This window comes from Stenella coeruleoalba, assembly GCF_951394435.1.
Source record: "Stenella coeruleoalba genome assembly, chromosome: 11".
NCBI lineage: Eukaryota > Metazoa > Chordata > Mammalia > Artiodactyla > Delphinidae > Stenella > Stenella coeruleoalba.
Window position 1 is genome coordinate 45809116 of NC_137157.1, and position 24829 is coordinate 45833944.

Below are 24829 nucleotides of genomic sequence, written 5' to 3' on the forward strand. Positions count from 1 at the left end.
GGAGAACTATGCGTGAGAAGTCTCCCTGAGAAGAGTAGACTGCTGATGTTATATAGGGTTTTTGAACCGCATGGGGTTCAGGGATTGGCCTACTTTGAAAGGCATAAGTAGGTTGACATCATCTGTTTAAGCATGACTATTCAAGTGAGATTGTTGCTGATTGGTTGGCATTCAGAGGCATTTTTCTTAGAGTGAGTTTGTTTCTCATTGGCTGACTTTTTGAAGCGAAGACCTGTTATTGATTGATTGGCTTGCAAAAGCATGTTAATTGAAGCAAAATTGTCATTGATCAATTGAATAAATGTAAAAGTGGTTCTGATGGCTACTTGCTACCGCAGCTATAGAACAATCATTCTCTGTCCTAAGATTGTGAGAGTATCTTTGTTTGCACTCTCCCATTTTGGTCCTTATCCAGATGAAGCTGCAGGAAGATTGCCAAGATATATACTACTGTTGTTTATTCTCAGGAAGATGAGATTTCATCTTTGACCAACATGTTTTCATTTTTTAATTATTTGTTAAATCATCTGTTTGGACGGTGGCTGTGCAGACTCATTTAAGACAACGAATAACAAATGTTGAATAACTGTGGCACAAACAAGTATAACTAGAAGTGTTACAAAAAGGGCCTAGAAGACACTCTGGAACCATGACTCAAGATTTCTCAGGCCTGGTCAGGAAAATAAGAATTCCTGGAGTCTAATTTAGAAAGAATACTTTTTCTTTTAGCTTAAATATATATCATTCCATCTCACCTGTAACATTAATCCAGGTATAACATGAAGTGGAAACAATGGTGTAGAATCCTCCTAGTTGACCAAAGTAAATAAATAATAAGTAAACAAACAAACAAATACACACACAAATAAAGAAAATCCAAGGCTATTGTATTGGATTAAGGAATTATATTGGCTTATTGTGCCCTCATTGCCTGAGCTGATTTGTTAGTGAGGAAACAAATATTTTTGATGACTACACCAAGCTATCTAGCTCATCTTTAGGAGAGTTATTACTTATTTCCCCAGTCATTTTCTGCTGTGTTTATTAAAAAATAAAATAGACAATTTCATGGAAGGTCTGAGTTAAGAACAAAACAAGAAAAATTATATAATATTAAATATGGTAAAGGAAATATAACTCTAAATATTAATAAGATTAATAAAATTTTATGAATGTTATATGGAACTGTCTGGTATAAATTGGAAATTTTATCACATAGTTTATTAGGTAATTTAACAAGCAAAATATAAATACCAGATTTTTCCCTAAAAAAGATAAAAAACCTAAGTAGACTAGTTGCTGTAAAAGAAATTAGAAATGTTGTTATAAAATGTTACAGAACACTCAGTATTTTTAAACATATGAGGCCCAGGTGGTTTTACAACTGTGTTCTAAGTAACATTCGAAAAGAAATAATTCGTGCATAATACAATAATTCAGGATCACAGAAAAACTACAAATACCATTTACAAAGCTAGCATAACCTTAATGTCAAACTCAATACTGACAGTATAAAAATTATAGATCTAGAAATGTATAGGCAAATAACATTTAGCAGTGTATTAAAAGAATAATACATCAAGTAAATTTTGTTCCAGGAATGCAAACATGGTTCAATTAAAAAAGGCGAGCAACATAACTCATTTCATTATCATATGAAAGAAGAAAAAAAAAACACTATCATTCTACCAATAGTCTTTAAAAAGCGGATTAAATTAAATTTAAAATTAACTGCATTTATAATAAATAATGCTAAGAAAAATAGTGACAGAGGAAATTATCACAACACAATAAAACCACTTATCAAAAAGTTTGACAGCAAGCCTCAAAGTAAACAATAAAATATTAGCGTTATTCTCATTTAAAGTAAGACTAATGCTAGGATACTCTCTGTTTTCCTCACTATTAAGTGCTGTTTTGAAGGTTCTAGATAAAGCAATGAGACAAGAGAACAAAGGAGTGGTATAAATATTAAAAGGGACAAACATCCTTATTTATTTATTTACTGGCTGTGTTGGGTCCTCATTGCTACACTCAGGCTTTCTCTAGTTGCTGTGAGCAGGGGCTACTCTCCATTGCGGTGTGCAGCTTTCTCATCACGGTGGCTTCTCTTGTTGCAGAGCACAGGCTTTAGGCATGTGGGCTTCAGTAGTTGCAGCATGTGAGCTCAGTAGTTGCAGCACATGGGCCCTAGAGCGCATGGGCTTCAGTAATTGTGGCGCGTGGGCTCAGTAGTTGTGACGCCCAGGCTCTAGGGCACACAGGCTTCAGTAGTTGTGGTGTGTGGGCTTCAGTAGTTGTGGTGCATGGGCTCAGTAGTTGTGGCTCGCGGGCTCTAGAGTGCAGGTTCAGTAGTTGTGACATGTGGGCTAGTTGCTCCGCGGCATGTGAGATCTTCCTGGACCAGGGATCGAACCTGTGTCCCCTGCAATGGCAGGTGGATTCTTAACCACTGCGCCACCAGGGAAGTCCCAAAAGAGACATATATCCTTAATTGCATGTAATTCAAGTGATTCTACTAAAGGTATTAGAGTTTGGTAGAGTGGCTGGATATAAGATTACTGTAAAAACAAGTTGATTGTTCTTCTTCATATTAGTAAACAGCTAGAATGGAAGGAATGCATTTAAAAGAACATTTAAGGATTTGTGTGGACAAAACTATAAGACATTATTGAAGGTTCTAAATAAATGAAGAGACACGCCCTGTTCCTGAATTGGATGAGTTAATATTATGAAACTATCAGTTACTCAAAAATGAATATATAAAATCGAGTTATATATGTTCAATCAGAGTTTTCACATGTAATTTTTAAAATAGGAAAAAAATTTTAAATTCACCTGGAAGAATATATGTTACAGAATTGCCAACAATTCTTGGGACAATATTAGTGGTGGGATTCTTTCATTACCAGATATCAAAGCTTATTATAAAGCTGTTATCTATAATCAAACCTGTACAGTTTGGCACAGAAGTAGATGAGTAGATGAGTAGAGCCAAATAGAGAGTACATGTGTATAGTAGAGCCTAATATATTATGAAGATGACATTTCAGTTCAGTGGGAAAAATGATATGTTTAATAAATGGTGCTGGCAGAAAGACAATTTAGTTGGGAAACACAAAGTTAGATTCTTATCTGTTGTCATATATTAAAATAAGTCAGTCAATGAAGGCAGTCAAAAGGTACAAACTTCCAGTTATAAGATAAATAAGTACTAGGGACGTAATGTACAAAATATAAGTATAGTTAACACTGCTGTATGTTATATATGAAAGTTGTTGAGAATAAATCCTAAGAGTTCTCATCACAAGAAAACAATTTTTTTCTATTTTTAAAAGTTTTATATCTATATGTGATGATGGATGTTCACTAAACTTATTGTGATCATCATTTCATGATGAATGTAAGTGAAATCATTATGCTGTACACCTGCAACTTATACAGTACTGTATGTCAGTTATATCTCAATAAAACTGGAAGAAAATAAAAGTGAAAAAAAAGGAAAAGAAAAACTAAGACAGAAGGAACACAAAGAAATAAATAGATGGATGACTGTAGAAAACAAATTTCTCTATATGTGGAACTACATCGTTAAAAAAGTCAAATGACAAATGCGGAGAAAATGTTTTCAACACTAATAACAAATAAAGGGTTACTGTTGCAAACATTTAAAGTATTGCTACACGTTGATTAGCAAAAAGACAAAAAGCCTAGTAGAAAAAAAATAAAGTCAAATGTCCTATAAATATTTGAAAATGTGATCAAACTTACTAGTAGTCAAGAAAATACATCATAAAGCAATAATGAAACATAATTTTCACCCATTATATTGGAAAACATTAAAGAGCTTGATAACATTAATATTCATATTTACCTGGAGTGAGCTCATTTAATCTTCAGGAAAGTTATTTGTCAGCAAATTCCTCTTTTGGGACTATGTCCAAGAGAAATACTTGCCCAACTGCATAAGGAAACATGTACAGTTGACCCTTGAACACTACAGGTTTGAACTGCGCGGGTCCACTTTAACATGGGGGAACTCAGCTCAGTGCTTTGTAATAACCTAAATGGGAAAAGAATTTGAAAAAGAATAGATACATGTATATGTATAGTTGAATCACTCTGCTGTACACCTGAAACTAACACAATATTGTTAATCAACTATACTCCAATATAAAATAAAACTTAAAAAAAATTTAGAATATTATATAGTAAAAAAAAAAAGTAAATACTACAGTACTGCACTATCCACCAGTGGCTGAGAATAGGGAGGAAACACGTATATAGAGGACCAACTATAAGTTACATGTAGATTTTCTTCTGCGAGGTGGGTCAGTGCCCCAAACCCTATGTTGTTGAAGGGTCAACTGTATATGGATGTTTGTAGTAGAAACACCTGGAAACAAACCCTGAACGTCTATCAGTTTAAAGAATTACTGAAAATATTTAATTTAAGAAATCCACTTTGTAGAATATGATGCAGGTCAACTCAATTATATATATGTGTACATAATATGTATATTCATCTACAGGCATGTCCAAGATACATTTTTAAGTGAAATAAAACAAGTTGCAAAGTAATATATAAAGAACAATCTGAATTTTTAAAAATATGAAGTAAGCAAAATTCAATATATGTATATATATGTTGGTATATACCTTAATGAGTATAGAGACAAGATTAGATACCACACAGATGACATTGGTAATCTCTTGAGATGAGATTGATTGCGGTTAATGGAGATTATTAATTTTTCTTTTTACTACCTCTCTATTGTTTACTTTTTAAAATGAGCACATACTACTTCAAATAGTTAGAATTGTAAAAGACAATCAAAATGAATATTTATTCATAGACAAATAGATCATGTAAAGCATTTTAAGATGTTAGACCTCTTAGAAAGTTAGGAAATCTAAGTCAAAGAATAAATCATACAAACGAAACAGGTACACTAAAGGCGTTTCAGGAACCAAGGGAATGAAGAGAGATGATAAAAATCCTATGTATTTTTGGACTTCCTATAAACCATAGCTCTAACATTGTTATAACACTAGATAACTAGTTGTTAGGTATTAGTTATTATATCCTACATCTGTGTATTCATGACCAACTTGAACTAGTGTATATAAAAAAGCAAGCAACAGGCAAGCAAGAACCTTGAAGACTGACTGCTGGAGGTTTATCTCGTGGTGGGGATCTGGAATTATCAGTCCTGAGTCTTGTGTCAAAAACACAACCACTGGTTCTCTTGGTTCTCATCCAGCTTTGCCGTCCATATACAGATATGGTATTTAAAGTATTCTCTGAGGACTCCCCTCGTGGTGCAGTGGTTAAGAATCTCCCTGCCAATGCAGGGGCCACGGGTTCGAGCCCTGGTCTGGGAAAATACCACATGCCGCGGAGCAACTAAGCCCATGCACCACAACTTCTGAGCCCACGTGCCACAACTACTGAAGCCTGCATGCCTAGAGCCCGTGCTCTGCAGCAAAGAGAAGCCACCGCAATGAGAAGCCTGTGCCCCACAACGAAGAGTAGCCCCTGCTCGCCGCAACTAGAGAAAGCCCGCGTGCAGCAGTGAAGATCCAACTCAGCCAAAAGCAAATAAATTAATTTATTAAAAATAAATAAAGTATTCTCTGAATCACAATAAGTTAACCAAAATAATTATCACGAGAAGTTAACAATGAGGAAATTGTGATTCAGGAGGTTCTAACTTGCCAATGTTCAGGTGAGTCAGTGGAGAAGTTGAGATGGGCCCCAATCATTTTAAATAAAATTCTCCCTCTCCTTCTGAATTTTAGGTACTAAGATAAGCCCTTGTAAGATTATGCCTTTCCCCCCCAGCAAGCCATAAATAATGCTGCTTTAACATAAAAATGAACACATGTGATAAGACTGTACTTGCTTGATTTTTGAAATACCTAAAGGTTGTCTCATTATTCATAGTTTTGGTTTTCAGTTTGCTTTCTATAGCCAATATATAAACTGACTAGATTAGTAGAGATTTAAATCTCACAGATATCCTGTTCCTGTGTTTTTCCTGCGGTGACATTTTAGAGGAGATAGAGCCAGAGATAACAGAAATGCAGTATAAGTAACGATGTGGATGCTTATCTGAACTCTGTAAACATATATGGTTAATTCATTTAGATTCTGTGCATGAGTTTAAAGTGAACAAAAAATATATAATGAAGCTTAGGCCCTCAAGAAGGTCCTAATGGGTACCCTTATATTCATGGAACAACCTTTGATTTTCCCTATAAATGATCATTTAGAAGAAGAAATGTTTACATTTAAGGGAATATATACTCTTAACAGAGTATAGTTTTTCTACGTATATTTATAGTAAAGACCCTCATGTGTCTATAGCATGATGCAGGCATATCAGGTCAACCATTCGAGGTTGAAAACTGAAATAAAGTTACCGTTTGTACGTATTTTGAGTTTGGTCCTATATAAAAAAATACTTAGGCACGTTGGAGAAATGGCTTTAAATTCAGCCCCTTTTTCCTAATTGGAAACAGCTTTGCGTGGAAACATTTACCGATGCTTGTGGAAATGACTAGAGTCTAGGACAGCCTGCCTGTTTTTGTACTGACCACGAGCTGAGAATGGTCCTTACATTTAAAATGATTGATTGAAAAATATTTTTAAAAAGAATATGTTATGACACATGAAAATGATAGGAAATTTAAATTCCAGTATCCATAAATCACACAGACCCATTTGTTTTTGCATTGTCTATGGTTGCTTTTATGCTACAATGGGAAAGTTGAGTATATATGACAGAGACTGTATGTTCATCAAAGTTTACAATAGTTATGGTATGGTCCTTTACAGAGAAAGTTTGCTGTCCTCTGGATTAGAAAATTCCTTAGTGTATTTGCTGTGAGGACTTGTTTATGTTTTGTTTCTTTTGTGGAAGCCTGAATGACATTAATTCATTCATTTATTCTTTTATTCTTTCATTCAATTAAACCTTTATTGAGTACTGATGCTGAACCAGGAGTAGGAGTAGAGAGATGTGTAGGACAAGTTCTTTGTCCTAGAGAAGATGATATGAAACGATTGCATGTTATTTAGACAGTCATACTAAAAATTTTTACAAAACAACACCGAATTGGGCAGAGAACTATAGTAACTTTAGGTCCTCCAAATTCTTTTCCTAAGAAGAGCTCTATCCCAAGGTTTGATGCAATGCGTGCAGACTGTGAACTTTTCTCTCCACCCTCCATGCCAGCATCCTGAACCTCCTTTTCTCTTCCCACATGGTTACCCAAGTTCCCTGCTCTCTGGAGATGAGCACTGTGCTTCCCTATCATGACAGTTTTAGAGGTCCAGATTTGTGGCCAGGGGCTTTGCTTAAATGATGCCTTTTGAAATCTCACATGCTGTAAGGTAGGCATGATCACCTCCTTGTAAATGAGGAAACAGAATTTCAGTAAAGTCAAGTAAACCGCTAGTAAGTGGCAGAGGCAAGGCTTCAAACAAGGTTGCGTGTTTCCAAGAACCAGTTCTTTCTGTGCCAGTTTACTAAGTTTGCCTTGTTTTTAAGACAGATTCTCTCCCTGCAGTGCTGTCTTTTGAGGCTACTTTTGAGATGTCAGTTCTTAGCTAAGTTTTCTAGGCTGTGGCTATGGGATAGAAAATAAATATTTTTCTGGAAGTATGCTGTTTCCATGTTTGTGGGTGGCAGTGTCTTTACACAAGAACTAGCTTCACCCTGAATTCCACTTTTGTTTCCTACCTTTGTTTTTAAAGCATTTGTGTTTACTAGGATGAGAAGAATTTTCCAGGCAGTGACTCACTGTAGGTTAGAATCACAGGGTAGGTGGCAGAAGAAACATGGGTTCAGATTTAGACTCTGCCACTTTCTTGAGTGAGCCCTTGTCAACATCACTTCACTCTCTTAGCCTCAGTTTCTTCATTTGTAAAATCATTCGTGGTGGAGTTTAAGATAGGTGTCTGTCTATTCTGCATAGGAATAGGGCCGTCTTTAGAATGTTTCCCACCCAGTCCTATGTCTTTGGCTTTGGCTGGTAGGATCATAGACTCTTAGAGTTGGGAGGAGCAATATAATAGATAATCTTTGAAAACAGATAGACTGAAGTCACTACTAGCTGAAGGATCTGAGGCAACTGACTTCATTTCCTTGAGTCTCAATTTCCTTATATGTAAATGGGGGAAGTATCATACTACCTCAAAGGAATCGTAATGTTAAGTGCTTACTATGTGCCCAGCACTGTTCTAAGCACTTCGTATGAACTGAATGATTTAATCTTTATAACTCTATGAGGTCATTACTAATATGAACCCCATTTTGCAGAAAAGGAAATTGAGATGGGGAAGATTTTAGGAAGTGGAGAAGTTAGAATTTGAATCTTAATAGCTTTGTTCTTGAAACCAAGTCCTTAATAATTATGCCATAGCTCCCAGAGAACTATGTTGAGGTTTAATTAAGAAAAAACACACAAAGCCATTAACACAGAGTGGATTTTCAATAAATGTTGACTACTCTCCTTTGAAGAGTGTTTTTAAAAATGTGACCCACGTTCACATGTATTGAAATCACCTGGGGTGGGGGGTAGGTTTGTCAGAAATGCTGATTCTTGGACTCCAATCTGGACCTGCTGGATTCTGGGAATTCTACCTTTTAAAAACATGCTTCTTGGCTGATTTTTAATACACCAAAGCTTGGGAGACTCTACCTTAGAATGAATCCAGCCCAGTTTGCTAACGATGCAGAAATCCTTTCATGGCATTACTCCAATCATTTCCAGGCTTCTTGGGAGTTCCTGAGGATGGCGAGCTTCCTCTCACAAAAGGAAGCCCAACTTGTTTTGAAAAAGGCTTGGATTATTAGAAACATCATCTTTGTAATTGAATGAAAAACATCTTCACCTTACTCTCTCTACATCTGACCTATTCAGTCTTCTGAGTCACGAGGATTATCGGCGAGGAAGGCAATGGGAAAGCCATCGTGGGAGCATATGGGACTTGGGGATTAGATATGTTTACAAGTCTGACAGGTGGAACAGTCTCCAGAGTCAACAGTTCCATAAGGAGGATGTCCTCAAGGTGATGTCTATCCCAGCACAGTGACAGGGAACGTGTGCATGGATCAAACACAGAAATCCAGGTGGGGAGGCAGACAGGTGATAGCATCATCGGGAAGATGATCAAAGCATACAGAACACCAAGGACTCAGATGCTGAAATGGAGAATGGGGTTATAGCTTGGTCACAGGATAAGAGTGCATAAACTCATTGTGGAGTCACCAATAATTTTACTTGACTCTGAAACAAGTGAGTTGCTAAATCAGGCTTCTTTAAGTTTTCCCTTAGTAGAGACAGGATTCATGTTTCCACATAGTGCACATTAGAGGTATTTAATGAGTGAATAAAAATGGTGCCAGGTGGAGATCTTGTGGAGATCGCAAGACAGAGAACAGGGCACATTTCGATCATCAAAATATTCAAGGGAAGCCTTTCCTTCTCCAGCTTAAAAAATTCTGAGTTTTTTCTGCTGTCCAGCATTGGAGCATAGGATCTGTTTTCTGGAGCCCTTTCCAACTGGCAGCATCTTCAGACACTTGGGTTTGTCAATATCCCTCTTAAAATGTGGTACTCAGAGCTGAACACAGGGCACTGATGTGGCATGACCATACTAAGTGCAACAGGCCCTCTAATTCCCTTATTTGATGTGTTACACCCTCACTAATGGCCACACCAAACTATTTCCTAATTAAATGGGCTTATATCATAAATAACTCACTTCTGCTAAGGCAGCCTACACTCGTACTAGCTTTTCTAGCCGCCAAAGCATGCACTTGGCTCATATGAAAAATTCTGTCAGTGAAATCCCTGAAGTTTTTTGTCACATAAAGTACTACTAAACTAAGACAAATTTGGCTTGTAGTTGTGCAATTGAGTGCTTGAACCCAAGTGCAGGATTTTACATTTATCTCTGCTAAATTGCTTCTTGTTAGTTTTGGCCCAATAGTCATGCCTCTAGAGGTATTTTTAAATTTTATTTCTGTTATACAATATATTTAGCTAACCCTGCCATCCTTGTGCCATTTAAAAATATTACCAAGCTTTCTATACCCTCATCCAAGTCACTAATAGAAAATATTTGACAGTAGTAGACTTGTGCATTTCCCTAGGATCTCCCTTCTAGATGACATTGCTGCACTTGGCAATATTCTCTTAGGTACCTATGATATACCAAATGACACATTATGTCCTAAGGATAAATTATGAACTGCTTATCCCTGCTATCAAGAGGCTCACAGCCTAAGGAAGAAGACTAACACATTAACAGACAAATCAACACTAGAAGGATACACGAAATACACAGGTAGAATCAGGACTTGAGTAGAATAAGCATGGAATGATGAAAATCCATTTGGGGTCAAGTAGACCTACATAGTTTAGAAACACTTGTCTCAGGTAGTTCCAATCTTATGAACCCTTTTCGTCACTGTTATGCAACATTTAAAAAATGACCACCATTGTGGGTTTATTGGTCATTAGGCTGAAGGCCCAGCGATGGTGTGGTACTGAACTCTTCATCTTGGCTGGATGCTCTTTACCAGATAGATGAGAACAACCACTTACTGCTCTCTCGTGAAGACTATTTTTGACCCTTTTCCTTTTACATAACTTATCTATGCTCCCCCCACCCCCGATTCTGCCCTATACCCATGACTAAGGTGACTTCACTTAGTCACAGATGGCAACAATTAGCTGTTTTCCATTTCCAGTTACACTTGTGTTTGTATTTAAATGATAGTTGCTCTAGTCTTGTTTAACCTAAGTTGGGGTAGAATGCCAACGCAGCTTTAGAGTGCTTCTAATCGGGTCTCCCACACAAAGCAAAATAGTTAAGAGGAACAGTTAGCTCCCTGCTCCCCACCCACTCAACATCATTCAAGCCAAAAACCTTGCCTCAAGAGTCCCTGGAAAATATTAGTTATTTTTATATATACAAGTCAGCTCTGAATTAGTTTAGAAATCGTTTTTTTTGTTTGTTTTCTTTTAAGCATAAAATGAAGCTAGAGAGATTTGGAGAACCGCCCAGATGGAAACTGGACTAATTCAGTATTTGTAACTTGGGCCATTTCTAGTCATTCCCATGTGTAAAAAAAGGGCGGGGAGGTGCTGGGCTCCTTTGGATTGAGTGCTGGTAATGGTGGGTGGGGGAGATAGAGCTGATTAAGTACAATTTAATTTCATCCAGCAGCTCATTAAAAAAAATCTTGTTTTTTTCCCTTTCAGGGAATTGTCTTTAAGTTCTCTCCTCTGGTTTCTATTTCTGTGGCTATTTTGTGGGGTGTTGTGGATTAAGGATTTGCTTCTGGAGTCAGATGGACCTCGGTTTGCATCTCATTCCTTTGTAGCTGTGTGTCCTGGGTGGGTCGCATCCTCCCTGTGCCTCAATTTTCTTGACCGTGAAATGGTGACAAGAGTTTATTGCTCATTGGGCTGTCGGGAAGATTAAACAAGATGTGAAAATGCTTAGGAAGGCACATGGTATAAAGAGACTGCTCAGTAAACGTGAACTATTTTGTTGTTGATCTTAAGATAATGCTTTGAAGATCTGGATGATGAAACTGAAAAAATTAAAGTGAAATTATTGGATTCCCATAAGTAGAGTACGATAGTTCTAGGGTATTTCTAACATTGTCTCAGGGATTTCGTTCTCTGAACTAGTATTGATATGTCGGACCAGATGATTTTCTCTTTTTTTTCCTTTGGGGGTGTTGGTGCTATGGTGTGCCTTGTAGAATGTTTACCAGAATTCCTGGTCTCTACCCACTAGGTGCCAGTTGCACCCCACCCCCAGTGTGACAACCAAAAATGTTTTCTGACATTTGCCAAAATGTCCTCTGAGAGACAAATAGTCGCTGGCTGAGAACCACTGTTCTAGGTAAAGAATGATTGAAAGTCACTTTCTTCAGCTGTAGGATCACATAGTTCCCATTGTCTTTCCTGAGAGCTGTGAAATTGAGTTTGGCTTTGGCGGTGTGGATCTCTGTAACATTTCATTAGGTGTGTTCTTTAGAAATAATATTCACGTTTTCATATTGCTGACAATGTACCTGTCTGACACACAGGTACCACTCCAGTGGGCTTCCTGGTATAATTCTGGAGTGGAGAATAACAGCGCATTGCATTTTCAGGTTATTTCACTTGCTACTTTTGATCCAGCACTGAATTCTGCAGGAGGAAAGAAGAAATTTTTATTAACAATAAATGCCGTTTTCAATAAATATTTTTAGGACTCATTAAAGGTAAAACACTGAACTAAGAAAAGGAGATGGCAGAAAAGTATTATTCACGTAAAATAAATGTGCTAATTGGCAAGAGTGGTTCAACAGGACTTCTCTGCTCTCCAGACACTTTGAACTTTGCCCATTTTTTCCTTGGCAGTGCAGTATAAAATTGGATACTGTGAGCCTCTCGATGACATTTTTTTAGATGCTAAGACATATTGCATTTAGATTTGTGATCTGCAAGAATTCCATCTGTACCATTCACTGGAGACAGTGCCACTGATGATGATTCCAAATGGTCTACTTTTATTATTTATTTCCCTGGCTAATAAAAGCAGATTAAACTGAAAGAATAGTTTAACTTGATTTGGAGAATTCAGTTAATTATTTTATGTCTTAGAGTGGTTTGTGTGGAACGAAAAATGGTCCACATTTTGTATAGAAATAGTTAATTTTTTTGTTGTTGTTCCTGAATCCACCTCAGAGATTTTTAAAGAAACTACTGTCAAAGGACCCTCTTACCAGGTGTGTGGTAGAGGTAAATAGCATAATCAAACCTACAATTATTTTAAATCAATTACTTTTTGCCTTTTATCCTAACCCAAGTTAATAATGTCAATTAATTTAATGAGTCAACATTGTACCACTTTCTAGATGCTGTGATTCTTTGAGGGACGGGCCCCCATGAGAATGAAACACAAGTCGCTGGCTCAACCTTGGAGGACCAATTATGTAGATTCAGTTGGTGGCTATTGTCATGGCCACTTAAGTGTCAAGGCTTTTGATATCCATTTGTAACCATAACCTTACATTTAAAAACACTACTACTTTCTTTGGCAGCCATCCTAACCTAATTAGGAACTAACGCAGACTTGTACATTTCTTGTAAACACATCCTGGACCATAGCATCTGGCCAGGGCTAGAGCATGATTGGGGCTTGATTGAGGGGTTTATCTTTTTCCTCCTTCCTATAATGCTCTTACAGGTCTGGACTATATTCAGCAGAGCTGCTTTTCCTTTTATTTCCCAGTTTTGACATTTTAAATTGATTTACGCTCTTGTTCTCATTCTCTTGCTCTTTAGTCCTCTTTGGCTTTGCTTCCCCTCCCCCCCCACTATTTTGTTTTGCTCTTTTTAAAAATTGTTACAATGTTATCATTTACATATTAACAGAAGAGCTAGTCTGACAGTGAGGAACAAGACTTAATGATGACATCAGGGATGATTGTATTTTTTGCGGTAAGCGGGCCTCTCACAGCTGTGGCCTCTCCCGTTGTGGCGCACAGGCTCCGGACGCGCAGGCTCAGCGGCCATGGCTCACGGGCCCAGCCGCTCCACGGCATGCGGGATCCTCCCGGACCGGGGCACGAACCCGTGTCCCCTGCATCGGCAGGCAGACTCTCAACCACTGCGCCATCAGGGAAGCCCGATTGTATTTTTTAAAATGAGAATTGTATATTATAAGTTTGATATTTTTAAAAAAACTTATTTGGAGAGGAGGGCTGCTCTGTTTCCTGGATGGTTCTAGCAGTCATTTGCCATCCGATGAGCACACAGAATAAGATACCTATTCTGATGTAAGCCGTGGTAAAATGAGCACTTTTGAGTCATCAGGGCATACAGTTCTACCCTAGAGATGAGTTTTGGTGGACCATGTAAATATTGTACATATTGCAGATCACCAGTGATAAGGACATAGTCACCAATCTGGGTTGTAAAAAGTAGTAATAGTATTAATAGCTAATTTTATGTGTCCACTATGTCTCAGGTTCTGTGCCAAGTACTTGACCCATTTTTCATATAATCTTCACAACAACCCTATGGATATGAAAATCATTTTCAACACCATTTTGAGATGAAACTGAATCTCAAGGAAGTTATGTAGCTTTCATATAATCATGCAGCCAGTAAGTCTGATTTCAAAACCTATATTATCAGACACTACCTTTGACTGTCTCCCCATTAATTTGAATATAATTCTTTCTATAATCCCCTAGAAAAAGAGCATGAAAAATTGAATTGATAAGATAGAGATGAGCAAATATTGTTTCTGGTAAATGTCTATCTGGACCTGGGCTAAGAAAAATGCTGTTGGGTACTGGTATTGTCTGTGCCTTGTATTATTCCCTGGGTGTACTAACAGGTTTTGGCAAATGATAAGGGGCAATGTGGCTTTTCTTTCAAGATTTGTTACGTTTCGTCTGTAAAACCTGTTCTTTGAAACTAGTTCCTCTACCAACTTTGGAAACAGAGAAGTCTGTTCAGCATAGAAATGAGCATAACGTGCAAATAACACCTTTTCCTGTGGCCCTTAATCTCCCTAGTGAGTTTTCAGCTAATTGGAGGTGATAAGAAATGGAGCTAAAATTATAACACAGTTCTTGAACTTCAAATGATGTTGAACTAGATGGTGTTGCTGTTGGCCAGATGATCTTCCAGGTTTTGGCTTTTAAGATGAAAATGCTGAAGAGTTGTTTAGAGATTTGATGTGAAAGTATTAAATGTGGAAAGTTAAAACCAGGGTTTTGTTGTTGTGATATTTACAGGATGAGATGCTCAGGTACAGATAATTAGGTATCTGGTCCTGCGTGCTGCCTGTGTGGCTTGGGAATGCCTGTGGGTACGAGGAACAAGGGGGGGCAAAGGAAAAAGCAGGAAAATAAGAGAACAGAAAATAAGAGAACAGGAAAATAAGAGAAAATAAGAAAAGCAGGAAAATAAGAGAACAGGAAAATAAGAGAACAAGGGGGGGCAAAGGAAAAAGCAGGAAAATAAGAGAACAGAAAAGGAAAGGATGGAAAGGGAAGGGAGACCTGGAAGGAAGTAAGATTGATGGAGTAACAGGAGACCGGTAGAAGAAAGCTGTGTTCATGGTGGGAATAATTAACTGTTGTCTCAGGCAGATGCCTATGTCACTATAGTTTAATCCCTCTAAACACTGGTATGGGAGAATTTATTCTATCATCGAATGACTTCCATGATGGGATAACAAACCCCTTGAAGAATGATTCTTTTTTTGTTTTCCTTTTCTCTTTTATTAAACAAAAAGGAAGCATATGATACATGGCTGTTTGCCTCTTGCTTTTTACACTTCATCATATATCTTGGAGATTGTCTATTTCAGAACACTGAAGACCTCCTCAGGTTTTTTGTAAGTAACTTAGTATTCCTTTGGTGATATAGGCTGGTGCATATAATTAATCCCCTGTGTTTTTTTTAATCTTTATCTTTTTCAAACAATGAGGCAATTACCAATATTGTACACACCATGCTGTGTGTGAGCAGGTTTATCTGTTGGACAGATTCCCAGACTCAGGATTACTAAGTTAACAAGTGAATGCCAAATTGACCTCCACTGAGTGTTACTATTTTGGGACTTCCAACAGCAGTGTATGACTATTCGGTAACCCACTGCATTAATACTGATGACAGTAAACATTAAATGACTGCTTACTATTTGCCGTATTTTGTGCTAAGAACTTTAAATGTATTATTGTATTTAATGTACCCTGAGTTAGGTAGTATTATCTCTTTACATAAGGAAAATGAGACACAGAGAAACAAGTAACTTGTACAAAATTGAAGACATTTCAAACTCTGGTAGCCTGACCTCAGAATTTACATTCTCACTGTCACAATCTGCTATTCCACTGAAACTGGGCAGGTCACCAATGGCTATTTGTTTCCAAATCTAACAATTCTCAGTCCTTATCTTTATCTTTTTCAACTTTGTGGCTGCAGTCAATGCAAGGGACTAAGTCTTTGAAGAGGTACTCCTTAATTACCCCTCATTATGGCTAGTTTAGGCCTTTACTACAAGTAAAAGAGAAAATAAAACATATGTAATTTCCAAAATTATTTAGGAAGAAAATGCCATATGTCAGTTCAGACTTGATGAAAACACCCTTGAATAAAAAATTAAAGTGTCAGGGGTTTCCCTGGTGGCGCAGTGGTTGAGAGTCCGCCTGCCGATGCAGGGGACACAGGTTCGTGCCCCGGACCGGGAAGATCCCACGTGCGCGGCTGGGCCCGTGAGCCATGGCTGCTGAGCCTGTGTGTCCGGAGCCTGTGCTCTGCAACGGGAGAGGCCACAACAGTGAGAGGCCCGCGTACTGCAAAAAAAAAAAAAATAAAAAAAATTAAAGTGTCAACAAGAGGTCTCAAAAAGTTTCTGCCATTTAATAATAATGTTAGAAATTTGTAAAAGTCTCTACTAAAGCTAAGATTTTAAAATTTGGAAATACCTTATTTTAATGATTTACGTAGTTGGAGGAAATTTTCTTTAGCATTCTTAAATATTTATACTTTGTTGTTCATATAATTACTTAAGCAATATTTATTTGTAAGAGTAAAAATTTTGACACTATACATCAACTTTCTGGCCTGGCCTTGAGAATTCAGGGTAATAAGTAGGATAATAAATTACACTATCTCTGGCCCTGATTTAGTCTTGGATAAAAGAGAATATGTGGATAAATACACATATATTGATATTTTTTAGTTCCATGATTAGGTGGAAGGTAGAGGAAAGTAGAAAATCTAGTTCTCAGCTAAACCATATGTTAACTGGTAATTAAAAATTGCTCAACATCACTAATCATCAGAGAAATGCAAATCAAAACTGCAATGAGATATCACCTCACACCAGTTAGAATTTCTGTCATCAAAAAGATAAGAGATAACAAGTGTTGGTGAGGGTGTAGAGAAAAGGGAACACTTTTGTACTGTTCTTGGGGATCTAAATTGATATAGCCACTACGAAAAATAGTATGGATGTTCCTCGAAAGATTAAAAACAGACCTACCATATGTTCCAGCAATCCCACTTCTGTGTATATCTCCAACGAAATTGAAATCAGGATCTCGTAGAGATATCTGTACTCCCATGTTCATTGCAGTGTTACTCATGATAGCCAAGATATAGAAACAACCTAAGTGTCTGTCAGCAGATGGAACAAATCAAGATAATGTGATACATACAGACACATGCACACGCATGCACAATGGAATTATTCAACCATAAGAAGGAAATCCTGCCACTTGTGACAACATGGATGGACTTTGAGGGCATTATGCAAAGTAGAATAAGTCAGACAGAGAAAGACAAATACTATATGATCTCATTTATGTGTGGAATTCAAAAAAAACAAAGTCCTGGAAACAGAGAGTAGAGTGCTGGTTATCAGGGGTTATGGGGTGGGGAAAATGGGGAGATATTTGGTTAAAGGATACAGACTTCCAGCTATAAGCTTAACAAGCTTGGGGATCTAATATACAGGATAGTGATTATAGCTAATAATACTGTACGAATGTTGCTAAGACAGTAGATCTTAGATGTTCTCACCAAAAAAAAAAAAAAAGAGGTATGTGATAGAATGGAGGTGATAGTTAATACCATGGTGGTAACTTGTAAATTTATAAGTGTAATTTATGTTGCAATTTATAAATGTATCCAATGAACATGTTGTACACCTTAAACTTACACAATGCTTTGTGTCCATTATGTCTCAGTAAAGTCGGAAAATATATTTCTGGGAGAAAAAGCCTAAAAAATTGACAATAGTCTTGAACTAGTTGCTCCTTTTCTTCATTTCTGAGAAGGCAATTGAACTCCTCTTGAAAATGTAAAATATGCTTTAGTTAGTTGCTGAGAGTATCTGACCTCTCAGTTCCACCCCTGCCCTTCTCTATCCTCCTCTCCATTTTGGGGGCCGAAAGCCTGCACACCACTTTCCCTGGATTCCCTGGCCAGTTGCCTTCCTATTAAGTTCTGCTAATGGTAGACACTGGCAAGTGATTAGGAGTTGGGAAGAGGGCAGGAGCCATGTTCTTCCTCCTGGCATCTGGCAGCTGCGTCTGGCAGTAGATAGACGTCACTAGACAGCATGGGCTGTGAATTCTTGCTCCAATGGCAGCTACGGTGGGGGTTTGAAGAGGCACTGGCACCAGGAGCCCCAGTGGAGCATCGCTAGTAGGGGTTCTTGGCAGCCTGAGATGCCCACACTCTGGGTTCTGGTAATACCATTTCCTCTTTCACTCCTCTGGTCCTAGTGGCTCCCTGCGGTTACTGATTTTGGAGTGAACTTCTCTCTTCTGGCTCATGGAGCTCTTCCAGCATTTTTGTGACTGGTTTCCTGTATTAAATTCTCTCTGTTTGAAATGCACAGAGTGGTTTCTCTTATCCTGACTGGACACTGACTGATACAGTTTATGAAAGTTTTTCTCTAGTCCAGAAACTAGAGCTTATTTCCCTTAAGGTGATGGTACCCAGACAGGATGGTGTCAAATTTTTATGGCAATGGAGATATTTATGGTACAACTACACGCATGCCAAAGCAAGTGACTATAAAGCTAAAGTGAAAAGAATCACAGTCTTCTCGTGCTGTTCCTGTGTGTGTGCCAGTGCCCCTCTCCTGTCACTACATTCTTGGATTGAACTTCCAGCAATTGGTAAAATCTTTTATACTGCACAAATGTGGAGTTCTTTTTTCCCCTTATCTGAAGGGCGATAATGTTTGGAGAAAAATGACTATTAAGAGCCATATTAATTTCTACCTTTTGTGGCCACATGTCTTATTATAGGAGCTCATTAGAATTATTGTATAAAACGATTGTCAACCAGTTTGTAAATGTGTGTATATAAGAAGTTATTGATAAACTTTTAAGGCAGACATTTGTCTCACTTTTGATTTTATTGTATTTTATGAAATAAGTGGTCCATTCCTGGGCTACCAACTATTATGTGTCCATTAGAAGATAAGACACTTACATCAGACGGCAAATCAAGTACATCATTAAGCATACAGAATTAATTCACTAGTTACTGTAATAAGGCTTTCCTGATGAAGGAAGCAGTGTATTGACTTATTTTAAGGAGCACTTCTCAAGAAGACTTTAATAAAAGGTTCAAATTTAGTGCTCCCTTCTCTATAGTTTCATATCATTTTGCATATACTGTGATATAGAATTTAAGGATAATATAATATATAATAATATGATAATATAAATAAGTATTAGTTGATTGTGACTTTGTCTTCCTAATTTATTATGGCATCTTTGAAGATTACCTGTGGCCTAATGATAATAACAATTTTTAAAAATTATGTATCCTTAGGAACCCTATTAGCATATTCTAAATACTTGTTAAATAAATGTTGCACGAACATATAAAGATAAGTTAGATTCTCATTGTTTTTGAGGAGTGGAAAACTAGTTAAGGTATAAATAAGGGTAGGAGAATAAAACTAATGATTTCTATAAAAGACAACTCAAGGAGAGTTTATTTAAAAAATGAACTATTTACAAGGGATAGCACAGGGACTAAGGGCTAATATCAGCTCAATTCTTACCACTCATAGGCACAAAGAGATGAAGCAGAGAGCAGTTATTGGAATTAGAAAGAACCACAAAGGAGAGAGAATTATCCTGAGTTGTGTTGAGCAGACCAATGAACTTTGGTGGATGGGCAGGCCAATTCAAGGCAGCCTAGCAGAAGGGAGGCAAAGGAATAAATATTTTGACCTAAATTTACCCCTTCCATTTGATTTCTTGGGTGCTCACCATTGACTGAGCCCAACCAGAACCCAGAGGATGGGGAAATCCTGTTGATGCCATTGGTCCAGGTCAGACTCCCAAGTCACAGAGCAGGGTTCAGAAATATGGTGAGTGGAATGGAAGATTATATACAACTGTAGCTTTCTTTCAAAAGATTTCTCTTTTGGTCCACTGAAGGAAAGGATTTCTAAAAGACATACATGAAAAGAGAGACATAGGGTATTTATATGAATGGAAATATCTCTCTCTATAGCCTTGCCGCCTATTCTGAGGCTACTTAATGATATTTTCATTTTAAGAATTATTTCAGACCTATATAAGAAGGTTTATATAGAGAGCACAGTCATATACCTATCATCCAGCCTAATAAATAACACATTAAGAAAAACAGATGGAAGCCCCTTGGGTATTCTCCTCATTCACTTTCCCTTCCACCTCCACAGAGGTAACCAGCATCTGGAATCGTGTGGTTATCATTTTCATTCATGTCTAGAAATGTTGCCATATATATATTTTTTAATGTTTTAAAATTTTATTTATTTATTTATTTTTGACCGTGTTGGGTCTTCGTTTCTGTGCAAGGGCTTTCTCTAGTTGTGGCAAGCTGGGGCCACTCTTCATCGCGGTGCGCGGGCCTCTCACTGTCGCGGCCTCTCTTGTTGCGGAGCACAAGCTCCATACGTGCAGGCTCAGTAGTTGTGGCTCACAGGCCTAGTTGCTCCACGGCATGTGGGATCCTCCCAGCCAGGGCTCGAACCCGTGTCCCCTGCACTGGCAGGCAGATTCTCAACCACTGTGCCACCAGGGAAGCCCGTTACCATATATTTTTACCTACCCCAAAATTTATAGAATTATTGTTGAATTGGTTTATAGTCTCAGTTATGCAGGATGAATAAGTTCTAGAGATCTCCTGTACAGCATAGTACCTACAGTTAACAAGATGGTATTGTGCACTTAAATATTTGTTAAGAGGGTAGATTTTGTGTTGTGTTCTTTCTTACCACAAAAGGAAGGAAGGAAGGCAGATGGAAACTTTTGGAAGTGGGGACATATCTATTACTTTGATGTGGTGATGGTTTCACAGGTGTGTGCATATGTCCAAACTCATTAAAATATACACATTAAATATGTGCAGCTTTTTTTTTTTTGGCCTTGCCACGTGGCTTGTGGGATCTCAGTTTCCCCACCAGGGATTGAACCCCAGGCTGCAGCAGTCAAAGCCCGGAATCTTAACCACTAGGCAACCAGGGAACTCCCACGTGCAGCTTTTTATATAGCAATTGTACCTCAATAAAGCTGTTAGAAAACTATAGAAATGATATCACACTGCATGTATCATTCTGCAACTTGATTTTTTCACTCAATATTTTTATTTTTGGGGATCTCCTCAGGGTGATACATTTAGCACTCTTTTTCATTCACTTTCATTGTTCTACAGTATTCTATGACTTAATGACACAACTTCACTTTCTGTTTTCAACATTAGAATCCTATGATTTTAAAATTCAGAATATTTACTATAGCTATGCCTTTGTATTTTCTTAATATTAGTTCATTTCCTTCTCAGGTTGCATTCTGCAGTAGTGAAGATTAGTGAATCCCAGTAATTTTCTTTTTTTAAGTTACTCCATGTCAGGGGAAGCCCTAGGTAAATTTTATCTTCCACTGTCTTTATCGTGACTTGCAACCTCAAATGTGTTAACCTGTGCAAAGTGCTTGGAAGGGAATGAGGCACAGAGTAAGTGCTGGAGAACTATTGTCTGAGGAGCACTTGGGAGCATTAGGGTAAGAAACCAGACGGTCTGGGTGTGAATCTCAACTGTGCTACTTGGTACCTCTGTGTGACTTTGGGCAAGTTACTCAGCCTTTCTGTGCTTCAATTCCCTGATCTGTAAAATGGAGGTGTAAGAATAGTCCCTACCTTATAGGGCTGTCTTGAGGACTAAATGAATATATGAGAACTTACAGAGAACACAGAACATACCCAGCCAGTCGTAAGTTGTTTTTGTTATTTCAGGTTCCTCGTGCCCTCACTCCGGGCATTGTGCACCCTGGCCCCTGCACGCTCTGCCGACTCGGAACCTGGATACTCCAGCTCTTGCCAAGGTGCTGGTGAGTTGCTACACCGCTCCTTTCAGTGGTATTTCCCTTTAACACACGCATGCTGAATGAGTCTGATGGTGAGCGCACCTTCCTGGTGCCACACTTCTATTTCCATCTGGTCTAGACCATCTGCATCCATTCATCTTCCTTCGCAAGGTGTTATGACACAAGAGACTTTCAAATATGCTTTGTTTTCCTTTCTACACGAATGTACATTTTTGTCGAGAAAGCTGCTAGGAGCTGAACTGGTGACATGACTTAAACTTTGAAAAGTTTTTTTCCTTTCCTTTCGGCTTAATGCTTCTTACTCATGCCACGTTTCGTTCCTCTAGCTGGAGGTAGGGGGTGGGAACAATGGTCTGAGCCTTGTTTGGTAGGAAATCCAGTCTTTCTCACCTCATTGAGTTTTTCCCAAGAAGTCTGACAGGGCCGCACACATAATAAGAGCTGTGGCCTCTCCATCTGATGCCCTCTGCTTTTGCATTGCTGTTCCACGAACCTTTGGTTTCAGTGAGTCACTGATCTGCTGCCGCACTCATTGCCCATTTGCTGCTAACCTTTAGGCGCTCTGCTCCCCTCCTGCTAGGCTCAGACCCAGGCATGGACCCAGATCGAACACAGTCCCTGGAACCCATCTTCCCTGAAGTTCAGTCTGCCCACTTGGTCAGGCTGTTGTCTCCATTTGGGCAATTTTTGTTTTTGTTTTTGTTTTCAGCTGGACTTTCTCTTCCTTCAGTCTGGTTTCTTTCAGGGAACCCTTGTACCATATAATGGGCACATGTCCAAACTCCAATTGCTGGTCAGGTTTCAATTCTTTCCTGCAGAGCTCCGGGGCCCATGCAGAGTAGGGTTCCTGGCCATTCCATGTCAGGAAACAGTCTGAACTGCTTGGAGCACACAGGAGGCATCTAGGGGTGGGGTGGCCTGCCTCTTCAAGTCATCCTGAAGGATTGCTCTTTGTACCCAAGATCATATCAGCTGCTTGAGTTTCTAGGTGGACATGGCAGTCACTTTATAAGCAGAAAACCCAGAACCTGTAAAGCTTTAAAAAATGACAATTATTTGAGTATTGAAATAAGAGTGTTCTTGTGAAACCACAAGAATGTAGAATATCAGTGAGGGAAAAATTTTAAATCCTAGACAATGTTCTGTCTCTAGGGTATGAAAGGATTATGGGAGTCTTTATGATTGACAAGTATCTAAAGAAACTGATATAACGCGGTTCCCTTCATAATGTTGCATATTAACCAAGTACTGTTTTGTACCACAAACATTGTTGAGACTAGATCTGACCATTGCCAGGCTGTGTTCGGTAAAGCAGGCTACGGTGATGAACAGAGAGAAGCTCCCTGCTCTCATGGAGCTTATGTTCTAGAAGTTTTGGATTTGATTAGACTATATTCTAGGAGATTTGGGAATCTAGTCATTTCATGTGCAGAAAAGGTGGCTCTTCCTAGTATGAAAGCGTATATTATGAGAGACAGAACTGTCTGTTTGAGGATAAGGGGAAAAAAGAATGTTCAGAAAATAGTGAAGACGTCAGATGTGAGTATAGTTAAAATATAATATGAAAAATGCTATGGTAGCATATAAACAAGATATACCTTAGAATAATGGGCATTAATCAGATTTCACAAGAGGGTAAATTTAGGCTTTAATAACAACCTAATAAATGAGTTTCATCACCAAGCTGGACCAGACGAGAGACTTCCCTAGCTGAGAATCAAGGAGACATCCAGGAGGTAATTACAGGATAGCTCAGGACATCTGAAATATAAGAGAGGAGTCTCACGAGCAGATATGGGTAGACCTTTCTCCCTGAGGGTCAGAGGTGAAGGCAGGTCAGACAGCAGTTATAATATCTGGGGGAATGGTGGAGGCATGTCTAATATAATAAAATAGTCAGAAGCCCAGATTCATAGCTTGAGAAGCTCTGCTTTCTGGTTAGGCTTTGCATCATTGTGAAATAGAAATAACAGGTTATTAAAATAATTCAAATTCCTACTAAAAGGAAGTCTCAATAACAGAAATCTCTTGCAATTCAAAGTTTATTATATGAAAATTATACAGTAATTGGTAGGATAACATATGGTTCCTTTTCCCAATTTCCACTTAAGAAAAGGAACAGACTTTAGTCAAGTTAGATGGGGTTAGAATAGGGCAGGAAAACTTTATTCTCCTCCAGAATACTCTCAATTTAGTTGTAATAATAATATATCTTTCGTATAGAAAGATGAAACTTTTGAACCACCGTTAGGAGGGAATATCTTTTGAGGGTTCCCCTAACCACCCCTTCAAAGGTGGGGTAATTGGATTGGTGCCCTGGTCTCACCTCATAGCTAACATGCTGGCTACCAAATATATGTGTGCAAGGTACTAGGAACATAAAGAGGCATGAGATGTGATGTATATTCCCAACCTTCATAGAACTTAAAATCTTGAGAGAAAGACACAAGAAAAAGCAACACCAGGTAGGGTAGCATTAAGGTGTAGACTAAGGTCTTGGATCAGAAACCAGCTGTGTTGCCCATACGCAAACCTGGAACCTCGATAGAAGCAGCATGTGTAAGCAACTGAGGCTAGACATTTCTCCAAACAATTTCTCAGGACAATTCACTAAAAATAAATTTCCAAAAAGTCAATATGTCGAAATTGATGAATTATGGAAGATTTTTTTCGAAGTTTTAGTTTTGTTATAGTCTTTCCACCTTTTACTAAGGCTTTATCTGTCCAATTTAGCTGGATGCTAATTTCACACATATTTTACACTCCAGAAGCCTAGTATTTTTCAAATGCTTAATGCTTTATCTGTGAATGTGTGGTCTTTTAAAAAATAGCCGGTTTATTGCTGGACTATTTAAGGCTCATCTGTTATTGGGACTTAAGGGTTTATT

General features: G+C 38.1%; 1 protein-coding gene across 5 annotated transcripts in view; it reads left to right on the forward strand.

Annotated features, from left to right (window-relative positions):
* The window catches only part of TSPAN8 (tetraspanin 8), a 250353-nt gene that overhangs the window by 89233 nt on the left and 136291 nt on the right, over positions 1-24829 (forward strand). For 3 of the 5 annotated variants that reach the window (XR_013830424.1, XR_013830425.1, XR_013830427.1), the window contains exon 4: positions 21850-21944. The exons of the other annotated variants lie outside the window; for them this stretch is intronic. The gene's annotated coding sequence lies outside the window, so the exon portion shown is untranslated. The remainder of the gene's footprint in view (positions 1-21849; positions 21945-24829) is intronic. 5 annotated transcript variants of the gene reach the window in all.